Source organism: Protopterus annectens, chromosome 4.part0, assembly GCF_019279795.1.
Source record: "Protopterus annectens isolate FY-2018-M chromosome 4.part0, PAN1.0, whole genome shotgun sequence".
NCBI lineage: Eukaryota > Metazoa > Chordata > Ceratodontiformes > Protopteridae > Protopterus > Protopterus annectens.
The window spans coordinates 312,112,497-312,138,934 of record NC_056733.1 but is presented as its reverse complement, the minus strand read 5'-3'; the positions used below and the strand labels follow the sequence as shown (position 1 = coordinate 312,138,934).

Genomic DNA, 26,438 nt, shown 5'->3' with positions numbered 1-26,438 from the left:
AGCCCTCAAGCTCCATACACACAACTGCCACAGGCACAAGGTAAGTCAGTTGCCTTAACAATAAATTAATGCATCAGTATGTTTTGCTAGCATATGTATGTTATTGTTGCATGCATGCAAGGGAATGGGGTGGACTACTGGGATAGCAGGCAACTGGCAGCTATGGGGGACACCAGGAAATGTCTGCCCAATACTGGCCTCCCAACACTATGCAGTAGTACCCAAGGTGGCAAATTCCACTGCAGTATATGTCTGTGGCCATCTAACTGGGGGGTTACAGCTCACAGCCATGGATGTCAGTGTGGGGTTCCATACCCACCCCTCAGAACCACACAACAAGTCAGCAGCTGCAGTAAGGCTCTGAAGGGTAATAAGTCTGACATGCAAATGTATGCCATAACAATCTCACCTGTGCTCCTCACTGATATGCCTGTAGTCCCCAAGACAAGGCACAATAGTATGGTAAACGGAATCAAAATGTAAAGCAAATATCAGCATAGTCTCTGCACATGTCTACAGTTGACAAGTGTGCCCCCCCCCCATACACCCACAGAAATGCAGTAACATGTATGTTTGCAGGGAAATAGCAGCATAACACAGATTTGTAGGGCTGTCCCAATACACATGAAAACATGTTGCATGTGCTCAATATGCAGGGGTCAATGAGCTATGTCCATGTGTGGTCAATACTGTCAGGATCTGGCCAGCATGTTCTCCTGGCTGTTATCTTGTACCGCCCTAGGTACAGGCTGTCTGTCACAGGGCCATGTGCAGATAACTGCAGTGACAAAGATTATGCATGTCAGTGACACCTATTGCTCTGCCACTAACATACCTGAAAGTCACAGTGCTATGTGGAATATACTACACATATAATGGACTTCTCGAGGGCTGTGAAGCCGAGATGCTAGGGCTTTTGTGAATAATCATGCTTCTTGGTACTGTTGCCAGTAGTCATTGTCAATATGGCTTTTTTCCTTGTTTCATTTCTGCTTTTGTATATAATGGACATGCCTGCACAGTACAATGCAGTCTGTACCCACACCGATAACACCAAACCTCTGACAGGAACATGTCTGAACAAGGGCAGAAGTAAATGTGGAACAAAGGCACAATGATGGGCATATGTGGTAAATATTGCCCTGACATACTGAGAAAGTTGTGGGGTTTGCAGTAGCGGGAATTGTCTGAAGGTTATGTAGGCTGACACAGTAATGTCTGTCAATATTTTGCAACATCACTCTTCAATTATACTGAAATAACTTGGCATAAAAACACATGTTTATGCAGACTGGACAAAACCTCTAGCCAAACACCCAGACAATATGCCAAAAAATGTACAGCAGACAGGTATGGCCACACCAGGATATCACATCTCAGGTTACACAGATACCACAAAGGCAGAAGATCCTTAACCAGTATATCAACAAGTTGCTGGATTATAACTCAACTGGCTGTAGCCACACCTCCCAACTGGCCTTGTTGGGCAAGAATGTACATTGCTGCCATTATAATATCAGTCTATGCATCATACATCTAGTATTCCTCTGGTAAAGCACTGTGATGATTTGAGGATGCGGACACTAGGTAATGATACAATACATTGGGCACTTACATATTATCACAACCAGATTTTCGCGGTTGCGAATTTTGCATACTTCAATAGAAACAAGCCCACGAAATGCTGTGAGTTGGTATTTTGAGTCTTTTTTGCTAAGGAATACATTTAGTTTCACTTCAGGAAGCCAATCAATTGAGAAAACACTCTTCCTGTCTTGGTGTGCATTACACACGCACACTTGAATTGTTATGCCCGCTAGCTTACTGACCAACGGCTTTTTTTCAGTGTGTGGAAAGAGAATCCTTCATGGAAGGAGTGCACATACACAGGGATTATGTTTCGGTCTCACTTTTTATTTTTTAAAGGTACAATTTTTTTTTTTATTTTTGTTCAGGTACAAATGAAGACGGTGCTACATGCCACAAATGACAAAAAGAAGCGCATTTAGGCAGTAGGATGTTTTTCAGTGCTGTTCTTACTAGGGTTAATCAGGAAGTGATTTTCACTTTAGCTTTCATAATTTCTAAAGAATGGGCAGTGCTTCCCAAACGGGCGCACTTTCTTACCAGCTGGAGTGAAAATTTTCATACATAAAGGAAGCAGTCCTTCTCCTTGCGAGATGTAACTTTTGCTAGGGTGACAGGGTATATTGCATGACTCACTTTCCTTTTGCTGACATCGTGGTGAGAACTGCAGCTCTTACAAGGCGGTGCACCACTGTTGAGTTTCAGGAGGTATGAGGTTTGTCACACAAAAGTTTCACACTTAGTCCTCTTCCTGGTTTATACCCGCTGCAACAGAGTAATGCTTACTTCTTTACAGACCCCTTATTAGGTTAAGCAACCTGTTTCAAAACACACATGCCAAATTATGGCAGTGCAAAAATCTAGTTACGATAATACGTAAGTACCATACATTGTACTGCAAAATACAGATATGTCAGAAAATATCTGCCAAAACAAACCATTACCCTGAGGAAAGTCCTCTGTACCTCTGAGAGGTATGTCTGTAGCACACAAAACCCAGGACCGCAGTACACTTATCTCTGGAATGGAGCCCCACTCTAACTATACAAGGTCATACTGGGCATGCTCCTACACTTAGAGAATCACAGGACATGGTGGAACCTATATTGGTCTATAGGACTATATTGTATAGATATATCTGTGCATACAGACAGCTATTTGGACCTTAACTGTCCCTACACACACACATCAGCCAGGATTGCCCCCAGCTAGCTGTAGGTGGCCCATATGTGATATATCCATATCTGTTGTGTGTGACACACATGCAGACATATATGGCCAACAGATAACTACATATGTCAAGCATACACGCACATAGATGTGGGGAAGTGAGAGACAGACAGTGGTAGAGAGACACAGGGACAGACACAGCAACGTGGGTCACACACATGGATACCCTGAATGGCATACAGTGATGTCCTACTATAGATAGTGGCATACTGGTGTTAAACAGTGGCACATGCAAGCATAAAAGGTGAGCCCCATTGTGTAATAGTACTGAAGTTGGGTGTTAATATCACATTGTGTGTGTGTGTGTGTGTGTGTGTGTGTGTGTGTGTGTGTGTGTGTGTGTGTGTGTGTGTGTCTCTGTAGGTCTAAGTATTAGCAGACTGTTCCCACTCAGTACACTTCACACTGCCCAACATCAAAAGATCTGCTGCTGTCATTCACCTTAGCCGTACCATTGGACACCTGCTACCCGTATAAGCTCTGTAGTACATGCAATAACTGTGTAACACTAAAGTATAAGTAACTAGATAGGAAGGAGTTCTAATCCCAATACTGGCAACTGTGTGTGTGTGACAGTTGTGTGTGCAAGACTGAGGGATGTGTTTGTTCATTTATAGGTGAAGCAGTTTTATGTCATTCCCACGCACAACACTTCCCACTGCCCCACTTTATCAGTCCAGATGATGTCATTCCCTTTATCAGCAACTTTGGCCAGCCATCAGACCAGTAAGCTCAGTAGTGCATGTGATAAATGCCTAGCACTGTAGTCAAAATAGCTAGTTAGGCAGGGGTTCTACTCTCGTATCTAGCAAATGTGTGCGTGTATGTTTGTAGGAAGAGGTATATTGATAAGTTTACCACCCATTGGCATACTTTATCAGTCCTGCTGATGTCATTCCCCATATCAGTATCTTTGGCCAGCTATTAACTCAGTAAGCTCTGTTGTGTGTGCAATAACTGTATAACACTATGGTACAAATAACTACTTAGGTAGGGGTTTTACTCTCACATGTGGCAAGTTTGTCTGCTTGTAGGACAAAGTATTTTGATAAGTTTAACACCCACTGTCCTACTTTATCAGTCTTGCTGATGCATTCCTCTTCTAGGTTCATAAGTGTGTAGTTGGCTAATGGCCCAGGACCCTTTACAAGCTAGCCTATAGAAGGGCCCTGCCATTGTGCCACCTGATGTTACTTCCCAGTTCCTGTATCAAGTAGAGCTACTGCAGTAATCCTTGGGGTGAACTGTCTATTACCCATCCACTCATCAAGATTTCCATGAAATATGGTCAGCTAGGTGCTCTGCATGACCTGTATGGCCACCAGCATGTTGTGTGAATTGTGGTAATGAGGTAGAAGTCTCTGCAATGTGTGGTGTGGAGGGATTGGGATGTCTTCATATGTAGCATTTCTAATGAGCTGGGTCAGATTTGTAAGTCAAGCACATATAGCCTCTAAGTAGGTAATATGACATAGAGAATAGCTGGCGTCCTCTGAGTCTGTCTATGTAGGGCATGTGTTTAATGCCCAGGAACCTCTTTGTCAGGTACTTCTGTGGCCTCCCCAGCTGTTGCAGGTGTCTAGTGAGTTAGATGCCAAATGGGCCATAATACTTGATAAGTGGTCTAATGAGGGAGGAGTAGACAGAGATGATTACCTCTGTCTTCCTGGATGCAAAACCCCTGGTAATGCGATGTGCCACATAGAAGAAATTATTGACCACAGTGGCAATGTGGTGTTTGAAGGAGACTTTACTGTCAACCCATGTCCCTACATCTCTAATAATGCCTACAATGTTCATTGGGCTCCCATCGATGTGGTACTTACTAGGAACTGAGTTTTTTACCAAAGGGGATGATGATGCATTTTGTGGTGTTAAGCTTCTGACCATGGTTTCCACACCACTCATTAACTCAGTGAGGCTTTTCTGTAGGATGTCTGCATCACTTGTGCCATTAATGATGGCTTCCAGCTTGTAATCCTCTGTGAACTTGGTCAGCCAGAGTTCCTCTGTGTTGGACTGGACTCCTGAAAAGTAGATGCTGGACAGGAGACTACCCAGTACTGATGCCTGTGGGACTCCACTCGTGACTGCTTGGCAGTCTGACTTGGAGTTTGCCACTGTCACACTGTGTGTTCTGTGAACCAATTTGCAACCCACCTACTGATATAGGGGATGATGCCTAGTTTGGTGGCTTTATCAATAATTCCTGACTGAGGAATGGTATCAAAAGCCTTGGACAGATCAAGGTAGGCTGTAAGCAGTGCCATGCCACCATACACATCCCTGGTGACTCACTCAAAGAAGTCAACCAGGTTGGGCAGGCATGACCTGCCATTCACAAAGCCAAACTGTGTGGGGTCCAGAGTTAGGAGATTACCTATATCTTTGTCAATCAGGTCCCTAATGATGTGGTCCATACCTGTACATTGTAGACTCATCAGGCTAATGGGCCAATAATCCTCAGGGTCTGTAGGTGCTACCCCTTTATGGAGAGGAATGACTGTAGGAGTTTGATATTTTGGAGGGACAAAGCCTGAGGTGAGGCTGTGACTGAGCATGGCACACAAATGCCAGGTCTCTTTGTACATCATGTAGAACACAGCCATGGGCATGTTTGGGTCCCATGGAAGCTGTATTCTTGCCTATGGACAATGCAGGTCTAACCTGGGCTGCAGTAATACTGGCTGCCTGGCATTTATCTGCCATTGTGATTGTTCCCTTGGGGGGAGTGATTGATAAAGTTGGCACTGAATGTGCTGGCAAGACTGTTGCCAATATCTGTTGGCTCAGGATAGGCATTAGCATTGTGCAGTAACTCACAGCACTTGTGGGTATTGCTGTGGAGGTTGTTGGTATAACTATCAAAGCCTTTTGTGATTGCTGTCAGTGTCTGCTGCAATTCTGCCTTCATAGCTGGCTGTAGATGATTCCATGAGAAATCGCAAGTTGTTGTTGAAGCTAATAAGGGGGTTTACCAGTCTTGGGACACCACCTTTTTTGCAACAGTGTCTTCCTTCTTTTGTACACTTTAGTAATGGTAGGAAACCATCACATTGGCTTCCAGTGTTTGGAGGACAACATCTTGGTTCTGTTGGCTATGACTAGTGCCATGCATTCATGTACATGTTTTTATGACTCCAAAGTCAGCTATGAAGAGTTTTTTTCAAGGTGGTTACTTTTGTGGGGGGTATGGTTGAGATGTGGATTGCCATGGTGATTACATCATGTTTGGATCTGACCAGGTAGGGATTGACTACTGTTGTCAATGGCCCCATATGTAAGTAAGCGACACAAGTCAGGTTGTTGCATCCTCTACTGGGGTCAGTATGAGCCTGTCCAGGGCATTGGAACTGATGAATTTCAGGAAGCATTGGACCAGTCTATTGGTGCTTGACTATTTTTCCCAGTTGATGGAGGGGTACTTGAAGTCTCCTACTATGTCAGTGCTGGATTGGACCTTGATAGATGCCATGGTGTTGAGGAATGGGATTGACAGTCTAGGGACATGGATGTGGACGCATAGCAGCCTATGACCTCAATTTCACTATTAACCAAAGTCAATTATACCTGAAGTATCTCAGATGCATTATGCTTGGATACTAGTCTGGAAGTGTGCATATCTGTTATGAATATGGAGACACCCCCACCTGTGGAGCTGTGGTCCATGTTTTGGGGATGACAGCTGTGGAATGTATCCTAGTCTATTAGCACAGGGCTGCTATCTGCTGCTGTAAACCAGCTCTCCATTACAGCACAACTGTCAATGGTCTCCATTTTGAGGAGTGCTTTGAGTGACTGCATATTGAGAGTTAGATGTCTACTGTTGAACAACATGACCCTCCAATTGCAGTCATGTCTAGCTGTTACAGCGGTGATGTGATTTGGAACACTGCCTAAAAATGCACTATATGGGTGGCAAGAGACTTAGCCAGTACCTGGAAACCCAGGGGTGACAGATGCAGGCCATCTCTGGCAAGGCACTGAGGTCTGTCAAACATGTTATCATAAGCAGAGAGAGACTGGATCCACTAAGAATGAAAATCAACATGTAAGCCAATGTTGAAGTCAATCATTTGTTGATAGTACTGCAGCATCATTCTGGGTGATGGTAGTATACTGCTCAGGCTACTGTCATACCTGCCTGGGCCACATAATCCAAGAGCCCAACCATGTCTCTTGCTATGTAGTCCAGGGAGGTGCATCTCAGGTCATTCACACCCACATGGATGATGACAGAGTGATCCTTGTAGTTGTTGTGAAGTGACCTGACTGGGTGTGTCATGTGTTGGATGCTGGCATGTGATAGACAGCTGGCCGTTACCCTCTCCATAATCAACCTAATGAGTCAGACATCTGTGTGCCTCAGTATTAAGTCACCTATGATTACTGTATTGGGAAAGGTGGTTAGCCTTAGCGGCTTAGGTTGAGGGGCACACTGTGTATGTGGCATATGTCTCTTTTGGCATGTGCTGTGTTGTGGTGGCCGAGTGGGTGTCTGTCTTGCTGGTCTGTGCTGGTGGTGTAAATGTCCATTGAGTGCCTCTGTGAAAGTGGGTGTGTGATTTGTGAGTGTATGTCTGGGCTGTGTTAGTGGGTGTTGTGGTTAGCTATGTGTTCCACATTGTGTGGTGCAGGTGTTGACCTTATCCTCTTGAACAGCTAGTCCAGTCTTTGCTGGAAAGTGCATACTTCCAAATTTGGTGATATAGGGGTAACTCTCACAAGTCTGAATGTTAGGGGTTTAGAGGAGAGGGGTGTCTGTGTACATGAGGCAGTTGCAACAGTGCCTCAAAATGGCAAAGTGCACCAGGTTAATGGGCAAAAGCACAGAAAACTGCACTTCAATCATGCCAGGAGGGGGTGGTCATGACTACTAAGTACTGGGGCTAATTCTGTGAGGAACAATTACTGATGATGGCTCCTAGGTGTGCTGCACCTATTGATACAATAACCTGTTGAAGTGCAAAGCTATTGTGCTATTTGAAGTGTAAGACAGAAAGAACTAGCAAGATCTAAGGGAAAAACTGAAGGCAGACTTTCTGCCACCTGTAATACTTTACCTCAGCTGTGCAGTTATCGGCACCTTTAGCCAGTTATTAGCCCAGTAAGCTCTGTAGTGCATGCAGTAGCTGTATAATTCTGCAATACAAATAACTAGAGAGGCAGGAGTTCTAATTCCAATACTGGCAAGTGTGGGCATGTGAGAATCATATACTGTGTGTGTTATATCATTTTGAGTTGTGTACCACCCCTTACACTTCCCCTCACTCTAATTTTCTAGTCCTGTTGATGTCATTCACCTTACAAGTGCCTTTGGAGTAAGCAAAATTGAATAAGCCCTATGGCTCATCTCATAACTGTGTAACACTATAGTAGAAATAACCAGATAGGTGGGAGTTCTAATCTCAATACTGGAAAGTGTGTATGAGAATCAAATACTGTGTGTGTTATACCATTTTGAGTTGTGCACCACCCTTTACACTTCCCCACACCCTAATTTACTAGTCCTCTTGATGTCATTCACCTTACAAGTACCTTTGAAGGAGGTGAAATTGTATAAGCCTCGTGGTGCATCTAATTGCATAGCACTATAGTAGAACTAACTAGATAGGCAGGAGTTCTAATCTCAATATGCGTTTTTTGTGTGTGTGTGTGTGTGTGTGTGTGTGTGTGTGTGTGTGTGTGTGTGTGTGTGTGTGTGTGTGTGTGTGTGTGTGTGTGTGTGTGTGTGTGTGTGTGTGTGTGTGTGTGTGTGTGTGTGTGTGTGTGTGTGTGTGTGTGTGTGTGTGTATGTGTGCGTGTGTGTTATGCCATTTTGATTTGTGTACCACCCTGTAACCATCCCATCACCCTACTTTGCTAGGCCTGCTGATGCCATTCACCATTGAAGTACCTTGGGACTAGGAAACATTATGTAAGCTCTGTGGCACTATCCTGGAAATAACTAGATAGATAGGGATTCTAATCTCATTATTGGCAACTGTGTGTGTCTCTTTGGTTGAAGATCATATTCTGTTTGGCTGATACCATTTTAATTGGTGTACCATCCACACCTGTTTATCACCTCCCAATGGTATTACTTTATATAGAGTCGTAACATCATCTGCCTCACATGCAGCATGTTAAACTATTGTGCAGACCATACCATTCCTCTGTACAGATGTCTATGGAATATCCAGATGTTTAGGTTCATAGGTTCATAGGTGTATACTAGGCTAATGGACCTGGAGCCTTACAAACCTAGCCCATAGGATTACGCTGGCATCATGCCACCCGACACTAGTTCACAGTGCCTCTGTTGAGTAGAGCCAGCAGAGTGATCCCTGGGCTGAGTTTTCTATTTCCCATCCATTCAGCAAGAATTCACTTGAAGAGGGTCAGTGAGGTGCTCTGTTTGACATGTATGTGAAGTCTATTCCATAGCATGGGCAGTCTCTTGGTTATGAACCTGTCCCTCCAGCATGTTCTGTTGATTGTGGTAATGAGGCTGAGGTCTGTGGAGTGTGTGGTTCAGAGGAATTGGGATTTCTTTAGATTTACCATTTCTAACAGAACTGGGTCAGACATGGCTTTTTAAGTCAAGCAGAGATTGCCTCTAAGTAGGTGATATGAGACAGAGAATAGTTGGAGTTGTTTCAGTCTGTCCATATAGGACAACTGTTTAAAGTCTAGGATCATCTTTGTGAGGTAATTTCAGGCCTCTCCAGTTGTTACAGGTGTCTAGTGAGGTACATGCCAAATGGGGAATTGTACTTGATGACTGGCCTAATGAGGGAAGAGTAGAGGGAGACAATGACCTCTTTCTTCCTGGATCCAAAACCTTAGTAATGAGATATACCACATAGAATGACTTTCTGACCATAGTGGTAATGTGGTGGTCAAAAGAGAGATTGTTGTCAACCTGTGTTCCCAGATGTGTTATAACACCTTCTGTGTTCAGTGGACTACCATTGATGAGTTTTTTCCAAAGGGGATAATGACAAATGTTTTGGCATTGAGCTTAAGGCCATGGTTCTGACACCAGTTGTTGGTCTCAGTGAGGCCTTTCTGCAGGATGTCGACATTACTTGGGGAGTTAATAATAGCTCCCAACTTGCAATCATGGGCGATATTCCTTCGTGTTGGCCTGGACTTCAGAGAAGTAAATAACAAACAGGAGAGGACCCAGGACCAAACCATGTGGGACTCTACTAGTGACTGGTTGGCAGTCTGACTTAGACTCAGCTACTTTCACACTGTGGGTGCTATCTGCGAGCCAGTTTGCAACCCACCTAGTGAAGTAGGGGTTGATGCCTAGCTTAGTGTTTTTTCTATGATTCCTGCATGGGGGAATAGTATCAAAGGCCTTGGCAAGATCAAAGTAGGCTGTATGAACCAGGATGCCATCATCCACAGCTCTGGTGACTGACTCAAAGAAGTTGATCGGGTTGAGCAGGCATGATCTACCCTTTACAAAACCAAACTGTGTGAGATCCAGAGTTTGGACATTCCCTATATCCTTGTTTATTAGGTCCATGATGATGCATTCCATAGCTTTGCATATTAGACTTGTCAGGCTAATGGGATGATAGTTTTCAGGGTCTGCAGTTGCTCCTCCTGTGTGGAGAGGGATGACTGTAGCAGTGCTCCATTCAGTAGGGACAAAGCCTGAGGTGAGGCTGTGATTGAACAGGGCATACAGTTGTGGTGCCAGTTCACTCTGTAGTTCATGTAAAACACAACCAGGGATATTGTCAGGTCCCATAGAAGCTGTATTCTTGGCCTTGGACAGTGCTGTTTTAACCTGTGCAACAGTAATACTGGGTGCCTGGCAATCTACTGGTATTGTGATTGGTCCTTTGATGGGGGAGAGAGGGGTAAAGTTGGCACCGAATCTGACAGATAGTATATTGGCAATATCTGTTGGCTTTGCATAGGAGGTACCATTGTGCAGTAGCTCAGAGAAAATCTGGGTATTGCCGTGGAGATTCTTTACATAACTATAGAAGGCCTTGTGGTTGTCTTTACTATCTGCTGCAATTCTGTTTTCATAGCTAGCTTTAGAGGATGTGGTGAGGGATCTCAACCTTTTGTTGAGGCTTATAAGGGATTTTTCCAGTCTTTGGACTTCACCTTATTCCACATCAGTTTATTTTTTCTGTTGTAAAGTTTGTTTATGGCAGGGGACCACCAGAGTGGCTTCTTTTTTTGGAGGAGAGTGTCTTGGTTCTATTGGGTATGGCAAGATCCATGCATTTGTGTACATGTTCGTACAGTGCATTGGTGTATGATCCTGCGGTCATGCAACTATTCTCCATTTGCATGGGTGCCATGAAGTTCACCACCTCTGCTTTAGGAGCCCAAGGTTAGCTTTGGAGAAGTTTTTCATGGTGGTTACCCTTGCAGCGGGGGGAGGGATGGGAATTTCCAAGGTGATTAGTTTGTTGTCGGATCTAAACAGGGAGGAGTTGACTATTGGTGTAGAACAATGGTTGCCCATGTTAGAAATGACCAGGTCAGGGATGTTGCTACCTCTAGCTGGGATAAGAATGAGCTGGCCCAGGGCATTGGAATTAATGAATTCCAGGAAACACTGGGCAAGTGTATTGCTACATGAGTAGTTTTTTCAGTTAATGGAGGGGTAGTTGAAGTCGCCCAGTATGAGAGTGTTAGGTTGGACACTAATATTCTCCAAGGTGCTTAGGAACATGGAGTGTGGATCTATAGCAGACTATAACCTGAATTGCTGTCTTGCCCAATGTTAGCTGCACCTGAAGTATCTCTGATGCATTATGTTGGGCTACCAGTCTTGAGGTGTGCACATCCTTTATGAATATGGAAACACCACTGCCTTTGGCGCTTTGGTCCAGGTTCTTGGGCCAAAAGGTGTGATGAGTTATATACTGGTAGTGCAGGGGTGCTTTCTGCGGCTTTGAACCAGGTCTCTATTACAGCACAAATGTCGATGTTCTCCATTTTAAGGGGTGCTTCGAGCAAGTGCATTTTGAGATTTACACTTCTAGCATTGAGCAGCATGACTCTCAGATTGCATTTGTTTGTAGCTGTCATGGTGATAATTTGGTCTTTGGAACACAGCCTATAAAGGCACTATAGGGTTGGCAAGAGCCTTTGCCAGTATCCAGAAGCCCAGGTTTGACAAATGCAGGACATCTCTGGCAAAGTATCGAGGTCTGTCAGTCATGTCATCCCAGGCAGACAGACACTGTATCCTCTTGGAATAACACCCGAAACTTAGCCAATTGTTGAAATCAATCACTTACTGCTTGTACTGTGGTATCATTCTGGGTGATGGTAGGATGCTGCTCAGGGCTAGGATCATACCCATCTGGACTACATAATCTGACTACTACTTCATGTCTCTTTTCATGTAGTCCAAGGAGGTATGTCTCAGGTCATTCACACTCACATGTAGAATAACAAAGTCATATTTCTGCCTGTTGTTGAGGGACCTGAGTGCATGCGTTATTTGGTGGATCCTGGCACCTAACATGCAGCTGACTGTTGGGACATCAGCATGCCTCACTATTGAGTCATCCATGAGATGAGTAGTGTGTTGGGCATGCTGTTTTACCATAGGGGCTTTGGTTGAGCAGCACAATGTTTAGGATAGTTATGTATCCCGTGATTGGTGTTGTGTTGTGGTGGTTGAGTGTGTTTCTGCCTTGGAGGCTTCTGCTGTTTGGGTAGATTTGTAATGAGAGCCTCCGCGAAGGTGGGTGTGTGATTTCTGTTTTTATGTGAAGACAGTGCTGGTGTGTGTTTTGGAGGGCTATGTATTCCATATGGTGTGGTGCAAGTGTTGACCTTCTCCTCTTGACCAGCTATTCTGGTCTTGGCTGGAGAATGAGTGGCTTCCAATTTGGATATATAAATGCATGTCTCACAAGTCTCAGTGTTGGAAGGTAAGAAGAGAGGGTTGTCAGTGTACATGAGGCAGTTGCTACATTGCCTCAGGATGCCTAAGTTCACCAGGTTAATAGGAGAAACTACAAAGAACTGACCTCTAGACATTCCTGGAGGGTGGGCATTAATAATAAGTACTGTAGCTGTTTCCTTGTTGCTGGTAGCACTTTTGTGTGCTACAATAATTGCTACAAGAAGACTGATAAAGTGATAAACTAATAAGCTAGTAAAAGTGCAGAAGAGGAGATAATTAGCAGATCTAAGAGAACAATTGAAGATCAGACTTTCTGGCACCACTGAGATGCTTACAAACAGTCCTGGATACATCGAAGCTGTATCTGGACTAGACTAGTTACAGGAAAGGCAGGAAACAAGCTTAGACCATTTTTTTTATTTTTGGCAAACTATATGTGGTTTGTGTCCCTTAGCAATGCCCATGTATGTGATATTTGTTACCAATTTGGCCACAGTGAGGGTAGTGACACACATGTCAGCATCATGCATCACACCTGCCTGAAACATCATGCTGATACAATGTCTGCTACATTATCACTTGTCCAGGCTTATACGAGCACTACATGACTCCACATCCTATGTCTGGTGGGTTATCTCACCATCCATGGAGGCATTCAGAACATTATGTGTTGTAAGAGGTAGTGTGTTATGTCCCATGCACATAATCTATGTGGGGCATGTCATGTGTATGTAGTAGTACAGTACATAATTGTGGAAATGTAGGTTTACTAATCTGTGTATTGCAAACTGTGTTTATGTTACTGTGTGCTCATCCTGTGTGTCAGTCCTTACTGTGTGTATGCAAAGGATATACCATTTTATCTCGGTTTTCCACCTGGTAGGCTCAGGTATACATGCCACAGGCCTGTCATACACAGTATCATGCATGCCGTCATCAACTGCATCAGGGTTGAGGGTATGGTAAAGAAATGGCAGGGCCAACAGGTGTTGACAGGTGAATCTGTTGCAGTTAATGTAATGGCTACACTTGTGAGGGACCTGCTGACAGTACTGCAGTAACCTTTCTGTATGTATGAGCCTGTGGTAGTACACAACACTGAGCTCACATGTTTGAAGGCTACCTATCTGTGACAAGGTGTATGTATGCAAGGTCGCACTGTCTGACAGCAGTGTCCCTCACACACTGTTGCATGCATACACACCTGGTACATGTACATATAAAGCTGTACCTTGCACATGGAATAGTTGGTGTATTCCTAATCTGCCATACTCCCTCTTGGTAATGTCTGCAGGGCCACAGCTTGCAGACACACAGACACCTGGAACACTAACAGAATACAGCATGTCAGACTACATTCAGTCAGTGGTACTTGTGATGGCCGTGCCCTGGCCCAGAAATCAAGAAGCCTCAATCCTTACCACTAACACCAGGAAGGGCATCTCATATAAGAGGAAAAGATAACAAATACACACAGTAAAGTACAATTTCCCTTAAGTGCACACAGAGATCACAGTCAGTCTGGGGCTGATTGCTCCCTTGCTCCCCAAGTCCCCAATAAGACTCCCCACTAGCACAGCTATAGGGTCCAGAACTCAGCCTAGCTGGCAAGCTAACCTTCAGTACCCTCTCTGTCCAACCAGTGCTTCGTGTCCCTGCCCAGGTAGCTGACACACCACACACACTTTGAGATAAGTATTTATACAACTTTACAGACACTCCTGGGAAAGGCTGACACAGATTCTCCAGCTGTGCCCCTTTATCCAGACTATACAGTAGTAATTACTGCCACCAAAGGCCCTTAAAAGGGTGTCCAATTATTACTGTGCAATATTAATATCCAATAGCAGTGCAACATAAGCAATCTTAAGGCTTTGGAAGGGCTTATTACAGGATCACTTATAAGCATGCAATGTACTCTAAAGCTTACTTAACTCTACACAAACCAGCCACAGGTAAAAGGGTTTTAAAATATTTAATAATAAATAATTAAAACAAAAGACAATACTACTACTACACCTCAGTGCTATCCAAGAGTTCAGAGATCAGACAGAAACTTAAAACAATACAGTAGGGAAGTTCTGATATAACAGAAAAACACTTAAGTCTAATCTTTATAGTCCTGGCTATTTCTACAAGAAAGCATACTTCTAAGATATTACTTACATAAAGAGAGCATAAGGCAGTGCTGAAGGTTGGATATCAGCAATAGTTTAAAATCACTAACATTCCTGTTGGACCCTCCCAGATTACATCATTTTGACACTTAGGTTTTCCGGTATACACATTACATCATTTTGACACTTAGTCTGGATTTCCCAGGCCAACAGGCTACATTATTTAACAATCTAACACCTGCTCAGGAAACTACAACAATAAAAGACATTTCACATGTAGACTCTAGTAATTATTCCTTCAGTTAAAGCAATAGAAAAAAATGTGTTCAGCTAGCCTCTTTGGCACCACTATTTAGATTAAAGGCTATACAACACATGATTTTAACTTCAAAGAACATTTGAAATGTTTGGCTTAGTTTTTTTTACAACAGATGGCAATGTTGCTACAATCTTGAATTTCACATTTTACAGTGTTTTCTTTCATTTAAGAAACAAGGCTGTATTTTACATTTATATTTACAAATAATAGAATTATGTATCAAATTCTATTTGACTAGGCTGGCAGCCTTCACCCCTTCTCTACCAGTCTTCACAGTACTAGCAGCAATAATGCCTCCTGGCTAATATGATGCATACACCTGTATGTGTTCCCATAACAAATGCAAGCAGACAGTACCTTACATAGTATCACATAGCTACACTATACTATATTCACCCTGTGCATCAGACCCATATTAGCATGTATCTGCATCGATGGTATGGATGACAGGGATGTGGCACAGGTATCATCATATGCATAGGGTGTAGTGTGGGTTTGACCGAGGCCTAGGCTGGGCCATACGGTTGACATCATGTGTGTGTGTGTTTGGAGGGGTATCCAATAGATGGGCTGTGCAGAGGTGCTGTGTCTGTCTGGAGGTAACCTGCCTGTGATATAGATGTGTGTGTGTGTGTGTGTGTGTGTGTGTGTGTGTGTGTGTGTGTGTGTGTGTGTGTGTGTGTGTGTGTGTGTATGTATGCACACAGTCACACCATGGGGCTGGCCTACACATGGGTACGTTGGACAGTTGTGTACCATTCATGGCAGGGTGTCCAGGCCACAGTCTCTGGGTACGGACACAGGAACTGATCCTGCCAGGGGTATCCTGGCACCACCACGCCTAAGGCTAAATGCAGTACTACTTCCTGATGGTGACTGCTGTCTGCTGGATCTGTGCCCAGACAGGACTGGACAGGACCATGTGGCCATGGCCTGCCCTGGTGTGATGTGGACAGCAACCCCCCTTCAGTAATGCTGGTGTCACTGCCACTAAGGGAGTGTGAAGGTGCACAGCCCCATAGACTCTCACCTGTAGTTGGTTATGACCTACGTCCATGTGGCCAATGCCCATCTTCTACCACATGCTCTAGCACAGACATGCCACAGCTGGTGATTGCAAAGGTCTCACCCCACTGTGTATTCATGACCTCAGTATTTTGATGTGTGGCCTCAAAAATGTCATGTATGTCACCACATAAATCAGGGAGAGCTGCATCCACCACCCTTAGTATTTGTGTGTTGTGGTGTTCACTATGTGCCTGTGCATCCATCACAGCCTGGAACATGCGTCTGGTGACTCCTTCAGTGGCACTTGCAACAGTGGCCCGACAAGCAGCGTTCCTCCTGCAAGCACCCCTGTCCATTCACCTGTGTGGGACCTTGCTTGCACTCTGGCTATGGCCAGTGTCTGCAGTCACACCTGCCATAGTCACAACACTAGCCTGTTCAATGCCACTACCTACCAACCGTCCATCATCTGTGGCCACTGGTGGGTGGGTATGTTTGGGCATTGTCACTGTGTGCAGGGATGGTGTGGGCAGGTGTGAGATGTCAACCAATGGCACAGATTCAGCCCCTGATAACCCCACCTGTACCTCACTATTCCTATCATCATTGGCAGAGTCTACAGAGATAATGACATCAGTTTCCAAAAGGGGGGGGATCCAAACCCCATTGCCACCTGTGAAGGGAAAACAACATATGTACATTAATACCTGCACTTTGACGTTAGCTGCGACACACACACACACACACACACACACACACACACACACACACACACACACACACACATGCATGCATGCACATGCACACACACACACACACACACACACACACACACACACACACACACACACACACACACACACACACACACACTTACAGGTGAGGTGGCACAAATCTGTTACACAGACCGCACATTGCCTAAATGGTGACATGCATAACACACGGCCCTCAACATCATGCATTGCAGCCAGTTTTACTACATGTAGCTAACAATATAGGGCTCTGAGATACGTGAGTAGTGGTAGTAGGTGATGGCCCTTCCCCAGCACAAACTGCACCCATATACACATCATTGCTATTCACTTGTATAGCACAGTGGCAGGTACTACAGAACATGCCTTACAACTGTAGAGATCCTTGCAGAATGTGTAAATGTCTGGCTCATGTGTTTGCTCTGTTTCTCATAGCCCCTGTGTTTGTCTGATACATAACTGGGATAATCTGAGGAGTGATGTCACTAATTAATGACATACATTTGAATTTCAGACCTCCAAACCAGCAGTAAATGTATGGTCACACAAATCCTGTTACACGTTACACTATCAACCTTCTAAGCTTACAGTGGATATGATGTGTACACAACCCTTTTAACATGCTACGTACTTGTAAAATATACGATGAGACTGCAATAATTAATCCAAATATATTACCCATCTTTCATGTGACATATGACCTGTGCAGTCCTATCGATAAATAAATACATTGTTACGTGTAAAATATAAAGACTGAAATATGTACAATATGGTGATTGCATAATTGTGCACACCCTTAAAATGATACTTTGTTGAAGCACCTTGTAAGTGACTTACAGCATTCACTCTTCTTGTTAAGGTGTCTATCAGCATGGCATATCTTGACTTGGCATTATTTGGCAACTTTTCCAAGCCAAGGTCACCCAACTCTGTCAAATTGCATGGGCAGCTCATGTACACAGCCCTTGTCAGGTCAGACTGGTGTTTTACTATCTGGTGAAGGTGTAGGCTCTGGCTGGGCCAATCCAAAACCATGAGTGTGTTCAGGTGGAGCCATTCTTAGGTACCTTTGGATGTATGCTTCAGGACTTTGTCATGTTGAAGGCTGACACACCTCGCCATCCTCAGCATTCTTGCAGATGCCTGATGGATTTTGGGCAGACGTGGGTGTTATTTGGAAATGGCCAGAATTACCACCACCATGACTACAGGCCCTGTTCTGGCTTTGGAACAGCATTCTCACAGCGGGCCACTGCCACCAGTGTGAGTCACTAAGGGGATGTTGGTCTTCAGTTTATGAGAGCTGTTGCTTGTGCACCACACATGCCTTTTAGTATTGTGGCTGTAAGGTTGATCCATTGTCTCATTACATCATGACACATTTTCACACATGACTTTGGGAGATGTGATGTGCTGTATTGCAAATTGTATCCATCCCTGGATGTTTTCTGGTGTGGGGAAATGCTTCCATCTTCTCACCCTACCCCATGGGCCAGACATATGCAGGATACAGGAGAGTGTTCCCATCGGTACTACACAACACCAGTACTAGCAAGAGATTCCTGCAACTCCCTCAGTGTTGCTGTATGTCCCCTGGCAGCCTCCCTGACCAGGTCTTGACATGTCTTGTCATCATTTTTGAAGGGATGTCAAGTTCTTTTCAACAGCACTCTTGTCCCATATTCACTTCACCTTTTGACAACTGCCTCCACTGTGTTCCATGGTTTATGCAATGCTGTGGTAATGTTGTTGTACCCTACTCTTGACTGATACCTTTCAAATATGAGATCCTTTTGCTGCTTTGTCAGCTGTCTGCAAGCCATGGCTGCTGCTGTTGCAGGCAACTGAGCAAATGTCATGATTATCTCACTTGGACAGCAGACTGTTATTTGGTGTTACTCAGAGTGCCTTTACTTGATGGAAGGTGTGTACCCAAGTAGACTGTATGCTGTCAGTAAATCACAAGCTGCTGCAATGACATATTATTTGAAAGGTGTGCACACATATGCATCCAGCTTATTGTCAGGTTTGTATACTCCATATTTGGTGCCCAAAAGATTGATTGGTTTTACAGGTGAATTGTTCATGTCATAGGTCACATTACAGTTTGGCAAAGGTGTGGACTGACATGTTCTGGTCTCAATTTGTATATATATATATATATATATATATATATATATATATATATATATATATATATATATATATAAATCACAAACACCTGGCATCTTAACAGGGGTGTGTACACTGTTTATATCCACTATATGACAGTAATGTTTCACACATAGCCCTGCCTTAGGCTGTTTGCCGCACCCCCCCCCCATTTTGTTGGTCTCTGTACAGAAGTCTTGCACTGACAGGTAGTGAGGTATGCTACAGTGATGTTACATTCTCATCAGATAGGTTCCTGTAGTGACCACTGTGATGCAATGCAGTTAACCCCAACACAAGTGAACATGTACATAAAGCAATATGATTATGAGTGACAGTTGTGTACATGGTACATTGCATGGTCTTCACATGCCTGAGGTACTGGCAAACCACAACAGAACAATTGCATACTTACCAGCTGCAGGCTGCCATCCCATATGCAGACCAGAGGGACCTAGGTAGTTGTGGGAGGTAAGTATTGTCAGCAGACCCACATGTGGCATTGGTACAGTATGGATGCAGCATGTCTGCACATTTACAGTCCAACCCCCAATACTACACAATTTGCTGTCCTTCACCATAGATGTGCATGTCTGTGAATTAGGAAACCCCATCCACAACTGCAATATGACTTGACACATGAATGTAGACACTCTACAATTACAAGTATGCCTGCTACACTAGTCTAGTAATTTACACTGGGGCCTTACCTGCACACTCCTCTTTCATTGTCTTGGTGCCACCTATTGCCAGTATGTGAGGGGTCTGTATTCTGATGTTGTACTGAGATGGGTGCCCCAAGGTACCTGAGGAGGTCCCCGGTGGTTGTCAATGGGGCTGTATGGCCAGGCCCACACCTGTGGCTGTGCGGTCCCTGGCCACTGCAGCAGCCCTTTGCCAGGCATGGCGTATTGAGGTCACTTTCATGATGCTGGACCTGCTCGTATGTAGCATGCATTTGCCCTGTGGACAAGGTCATCCCACAGGCTGGTCCTCTCCTGCAGATGTTGCTGGCTCCAGCCAAACATTATGGCATGGTTCTGTAGTATGGCTTCTATGATTATATTTGTCTCAGCCACAGAGAAAGTTGGCCTTTGCTGATGCAATATTGCATCTGGAAGACATAAAAAAGGGAGACACATCACAGGACCTCATACATATGGCAACAGTATATACAGAACCTGCACAGCTACATTGCATACCAGTAGCCACCACTCACGACCACACCATACCCCTGTAATGTATCAGCACTTTATCTGCTTGCATTGCACTGCTGGTCCTGGATTGTCATATTCCCCCAATAAGGGCTAGTTAATTCTGTAATCCTGTACTCCTCATTCATGTCTGTGTAGAGGGATGACATTCGCCATCTTCCATGTGGATGGTGCCAATGCTTGGTGTGACTACAGTGTGTTATGGAGCTGGGAGAACATGCCTGAGTTCATGTAGGATGCAGACAGGGATATTATCAGGTCCCATGGATACTTACATTTGTTGCCTTTCAGTAAGCAATATATACCTGCTCACTGGTAATGAGGAGAGGGATGTAGATGCTGTGCATATCCACCTATAGTGATGCCAACCCAGGGGATGGTGTTTGCCCTAAACCTATCTGCAGCAGGTTGCCTATAGCTATGTTGTGTGCGTATGTGATCTGATTGTCCACCATTACAGGGTGGGTTGGGTTGTTGCCTCAGAGATTGCAGACATATGTGAAGATGGCCTTGTGATTGGCCTTGGTGGATGTGTCCAATTTGTACTCATAGTTAACCTTAAACTACTCCACCTGTGGCCTTATATGCTTGATCAGACAAAGGCTGACTTGATGCCAAGTTGGTTTGTGCTCCTGATTTGCCCTGTACAGCCAATATAGGGACCACGTCTCTGGTTTGTGTATTGCTGCTATCCACCACAGGTATTCAGCCTACCTTGAGGGAGTTGATGCTGTCCTGTCAGGTTTTGCTGAGGCCATAAAGCTATGTAGGTGCCCACATAGTATTGTATTGTGGGCCTGGACACAGCTGCTAGTTCCACCATATGAGATTCCCTTCATCTGGTCCTTGGCCATTTCCCTTGCCTGTGCAGGGTACATTACAGAGGTGTAGGAGCTACAGCTTCACAGACAGTAGGTGGAAATACCTCACAGGACAGGACACGGAGACAGCCCAACAACATGGGGGACAAAGCTCCGGATTTTAGTACAAATTATATGTCATTAGTGCTGTTATACATATGGAGGGTTGCTAAGTTGACAGGGATTGTCTGGACATGCATTTACTGGGTGACTTGACATCTGACAGTGATATGCCTCTGATATACCTCTCAACAGTCATGTTGACCACAGACTGGCCAGATGTTTGCCTATTATGCTTGGTCTGTTCCATGAACAACATCTGTTTTTTGTGGGGTTGGTAGGATAATGTGAGGATTGTAGTCAGTAAGTGTTGTCATCCATTGGTGTTCCTGACATCATATCCTTCAGGGATGCTCTGTTACAACAACACATGCAACACCAGCTACTGTTTCAGTTTGTAACACCATTATGTGTGATATGTCCCTCTTTCCAGCTCCCTGTCCCACAAGTATGCCATGCATTGTCCAGATGTCCTGCACTACGAGGTGCAGAGGTATGGTATATCATTAATTACCAACTGCACTCAAGTTATCATGCCAATGACCTGGCAGACTCCTGGCCATGGTATGCAGCAGTGGCCAGGGTTATGGATTCACACCCTGGTAATTATGTGGAAATCTGCACATATGACAGTTATGTATGTCTGGCCATTGTGAACAGACTGTGAAGATTGTGCAGCAGTGTTGTGTTTATACATTCATTGGGCAGGGTTGGGAGAGTAGGGAGAGTAGCAGATGTGAGTGCCAGACATCCTTTAACTATCTCACTCTGCATACTGCTACAGCTGCTGGCAGTCGATCATCATCTGTATGCATGTGGAGGCTGACTGTGACATGTCCTGTAACACCTAAGGATTCCTGGTACACTGTGACTTGGGGCAGTATATGAGAGGTAATTTGTGAGTGGCAAATGGTATGTGGTTGCTCACACAGTATTATACTGTCGTGTTCAGTTTGCTTACTGGTATGTCACTGTGACTGTGGTGCAGTTGTTTGATGGTATGCACTTGCACACCAGTGTCTGTTTTCCACCAGTGTTACATCTCTGTAGTGCCTGTTATATTTGTTAATGCATGGGTACAGTCCCAGAGCTGGTCCTGCGTAGTGTTATGTTAGTCTTATTGTAGTTTGGACATTGCTCAGTAGCTCAGTGTACTTTCCTTAATGTTGTGTTATGTCCATATATTCATAGGATGGCCAGTTGTCGGGGCCGATATCTTTGGTCTGGTCCCCATGACTGTTATGTATGCATGACACATCAATGGGTTGATGTGGGGACTGAGGTCAATAACTAATGAGAAGCAAGTGAGTCCCGGAATTGTGATATTTCAGTCGATATATGTTAGGATATACACTGTTACTACATGAACTTTCTCAGCTTATCTACTGACATATTTTGGAAATGTCCCTATTTTCAGGCCTTTGTCCCCCTACTTTGTCAGGCTTGGTCCAGATTCATAGCACTAAGGGGTTCTGAGCATACCTCTCCACTGCCAGAATTTTCACAAAATGTCCAGATGTTTGGACCATACTTTTGTTCAGTTCTACAATGTATTTCTATTTGTCTGGTAAATCAGTGATGATCCAAGGATTTATGTCAGTAAATAAATTACATGACATTTCAGTTTCCATGCTCATATCCTTCAGTGATTGTCTGCTGAAACATGCACTGTTGCTGTAACATGTTTTAATTTGTAACAGCGATTTTTGCAATATGTCCGTATATGTGGCCCATCCCACCCCCCTTTTACAGCCTTTGTACAGGATCCTTGCACTAACAGGTTGAGACGGATGGTTTTGTGGTATAACTGCACTGCATGTTATATACATACACACACACACACACACACACACACATATATATATATATATATATATATATATATATTTTTTTTTTTTCCTTCCTTTATATTTTTATATATGTATATCTATGTTATGACTCTACTATCTATATATATATATATATATATATATCTATATCTATATATATATATATATATGTTTCAACAGACATATATATATATATATATATACATATATAAAATATATATGTGTGTGTGTGTGTGTGTGTGTGTGTGTGTGTGTGTGTGTGTGTGTGTGTGTGTGTCTGTGGGTGTTGTATGCCTCTATTGCATGATATGTTTGAAAATGCAGTATAATTCTTATGTCTCAGATGGTGTAGTGGTACATTCCTGTGACTGTAGTTTTCAGGGTTAGAGTTCAATATTTAGGACTGCTGTTTTCTTTATTATTGTTAAATGACTTGAATTCAGGATATGTTTGCGAAAGCAATACAGCTCACATGGAGTAGTGGCATTTTGCTGTGATTGTAGAGGATAGCATGCCAGGTTCGAGACTTGGCAGGACTGACTATTTTGTTGCTGGGCAGAACAAGGTATGATAGATACAGACTGATTAAGGCATGTTTAAGCATATTATACATATTATACTTATAATGTTACATTTAAGCAATAACCCACATCTGGGTGTGGGTAATTCTGGATTTACCCATGGTTGGTGTGGTTTGGTCACAAGGGCAAAGCCCAAGTGACCAAACAAAGCCAGCCGTGGGTAAATCCAGCATTGCCCACACCCAGCCATGGGTTTTTGCTATTATACAATGACATTATTTAAGAAAAATAGTACTTACCTTTCTTATATAATGTCATTGTATCATGCCTCTGTACTGCCCTTCCACAGTTTTCTGGTATCTTGGAGCATTTCTGATGTACTGCGCATGCATAAGGGACGTGTTCCCACACTTACGCAGTACATCAGTGCTGTGCAGAGGTAGCAATAGAGATAGGGAGATCTCCATTGCTTTTTTTATCATATCTCAGTATGTTATATGAGTTGAAGAACTCATATAACATAGTGAGATATATTAAAAAAGCAACAGAGATCTTCCTTTTTCTGTTGAAAGGAAAATCAACATTGCATTTTTTATGATATCATGCTATGTTATAGGAGTGCTTCACCTTGTAACACATAGGGAGATATGTTAAAAAAAGCAAAAGAGATCTTCATTTCTCCATTGATACCTTTGCAGACAAAAAAAAACAAAAAAAAACAGGAGGTATACAAACGGAAAATTTCCAGGCAACTGGACCTTTTTTCCATTAATATACTCTTGGATTTACAATGGGCACTCTGTTTGGACTGGCATACTCATTTTTGTATGTTAATGGCCAGTTCATTATATAATATAAAATAAATATTTACATACATATTATAGTTTTATGTTTAGCTTCCATGACATTCCCCTATATGCTTTCACTACATTATATTCTTGTGTGACTATACTGTATGGGGCACGTGTGTTTATATGGGGTTTTCACATCTGTTCTACACTGATATCTCACTTTTGGAACTGCTACACTACCCTGGTTGACAAAAAATAGTTGGTACATTATTTAAGTTTACTAAAATAATTTTAACACTACTTTCACATGAGAAAATAAGTTACCTGTTTTTGGACTTGAATCGTGAATGCCTGATATAAGGCCACAACTCTAACCACTAGACTATCATGGCTGGAAAGTTTTAGCTCTTTGTTTTCATTTAGCTCCTATGGGATGTTTAAGCTGTGATGTACACACCCACCTAGCTAAATTTAAACATTCCTTAGGGCATTAAAAATAAGAATATGTTATTATTATTTTTTTAGGTTATATGGGTGTGTATTGTGGTGTTCTGACAACTAATTGGGACTGTATTTGTGATGTAATGGCAATGATTGGGCTTTCAGGATTCTGTGTTTCATGCTGAAGCATGACATGTTCTCTATGGACTTTCTTGTTTTTTTGCGGCTGTGCTTATGCTTAGTTATGTTTGGGGGATTTATCCCCTGTTATGTGTACATAACTCTCAACCTCTTAGAACAAGAAATCTGGACATAGCCATAAATAAATGTAGGACAAAGGCCCATAAATAGGGACAATTTTTAAATATTGCTCTTCCCAGCTTAGAAAGTTGATAAAATAACAGGCTTTGCACTGGCATGAATTTTCTGAAGCATATAATGGTTGAAACTCAAATGTCTCTCATTATTTTCCATCTTCAATTTTTAATGATTTTCCACTAATTTGCCAGGAAACCATAATTTTATGAAAAGTGGACCAAAAATATGAGGCAAAACTCTGGACATTCTGTGAAAATCTGTACAGTTGAGAGGTATGTATGTGTGCATTTGCGCACATTTCCTGCTTCTGCAGGACGAAGAAGTGTCATATGGCACTTTAGCAATACAGGGGGTGTGTCACAGAAGCTGCGACACCCCCCCCCCCGTATTGCTTTCCTCTGGCCATTTTTATTTCAGTGTCCGCAGACACTAAAATGATCTATTTTACATTTCAGTGTCCGCGGACACTGAGATACTGGCATAATATTAGCGCTAAGCTCTAATATTATGCTAGTACAGCTTAGAAAGGGCCGTATGGCACTTTCTGAGTGCATAGGGCATGTTTAGTGTCCGTGCACTGCTCAGAGATGCCCCCTGCACTCGTACACGGTTCATGTCCATGTGGGATAAACAGCAGCGCACCTTCATGCATATGCAAGCCGCACTGCTGTTCTACACGGACACAAACCACTCCATGCTGGAATAGCACTATTCCTGCAAGTAGTTTAATGAACCTTGGGGCATGTCTATCTTTCTGAGTATGTTTGCTGATTTGTTCCCTCTTCTATACTCCTCTAACAGTCACTCTTCTGGTCTTAGCTGCTTTATAGTTTTCTCTCCGATACTTCCATGATGGTATTTGATTTCTACCCTTCCTTTCCCTTATTACCTTGCATTCTTGTGGTCGAATTGTATCTGTTATTAATTTAGCTGCACAGTAATATATCCTATTTATTTCTGTTATATCGCATGGATCTCTATGGATAGTTACTATGTTCATTTGTTTTATCAAACTTCTGACTTTTTGGGTTTTATTGACCTTCTTCAGTCTATTTCCTTCATTGATCTTAATATAACTATCTATCTCTATTAAATCAAGCAACTCTTCTCTTAGCTCATTTTCTTCTATACTGAGCACACATTTTTCTTCTCCATTTCTGTGGCCATTCTGTTGAAAGTTCTTTAGCATTTTCCTGTGTCACATTCTCTACAATATCATCATGTGTCATCCATTGCTCTGTCATATGGGGATTCACTGGCCTATCACTCCTCAGCATTCACTGCTCCAGAGTTTCCACAGCTTCCTTTTCCTTCCCTTGCTGTTCAGCTTCAAGTGAATGTTTATACTGATTTCCTGTGG

At 43.3% G+C, this 26,438-nt stretch overlaps 1 pseudogene; it reads right to left on the bottom strand.

The window, feature by feature from the left end:
• Window positions 1-26,438, bottom strand: part of LOC122800249 — a 120,080-nt pseudogene that overhangs the window by 31,407 nt on the left and 62,235 nt on the right.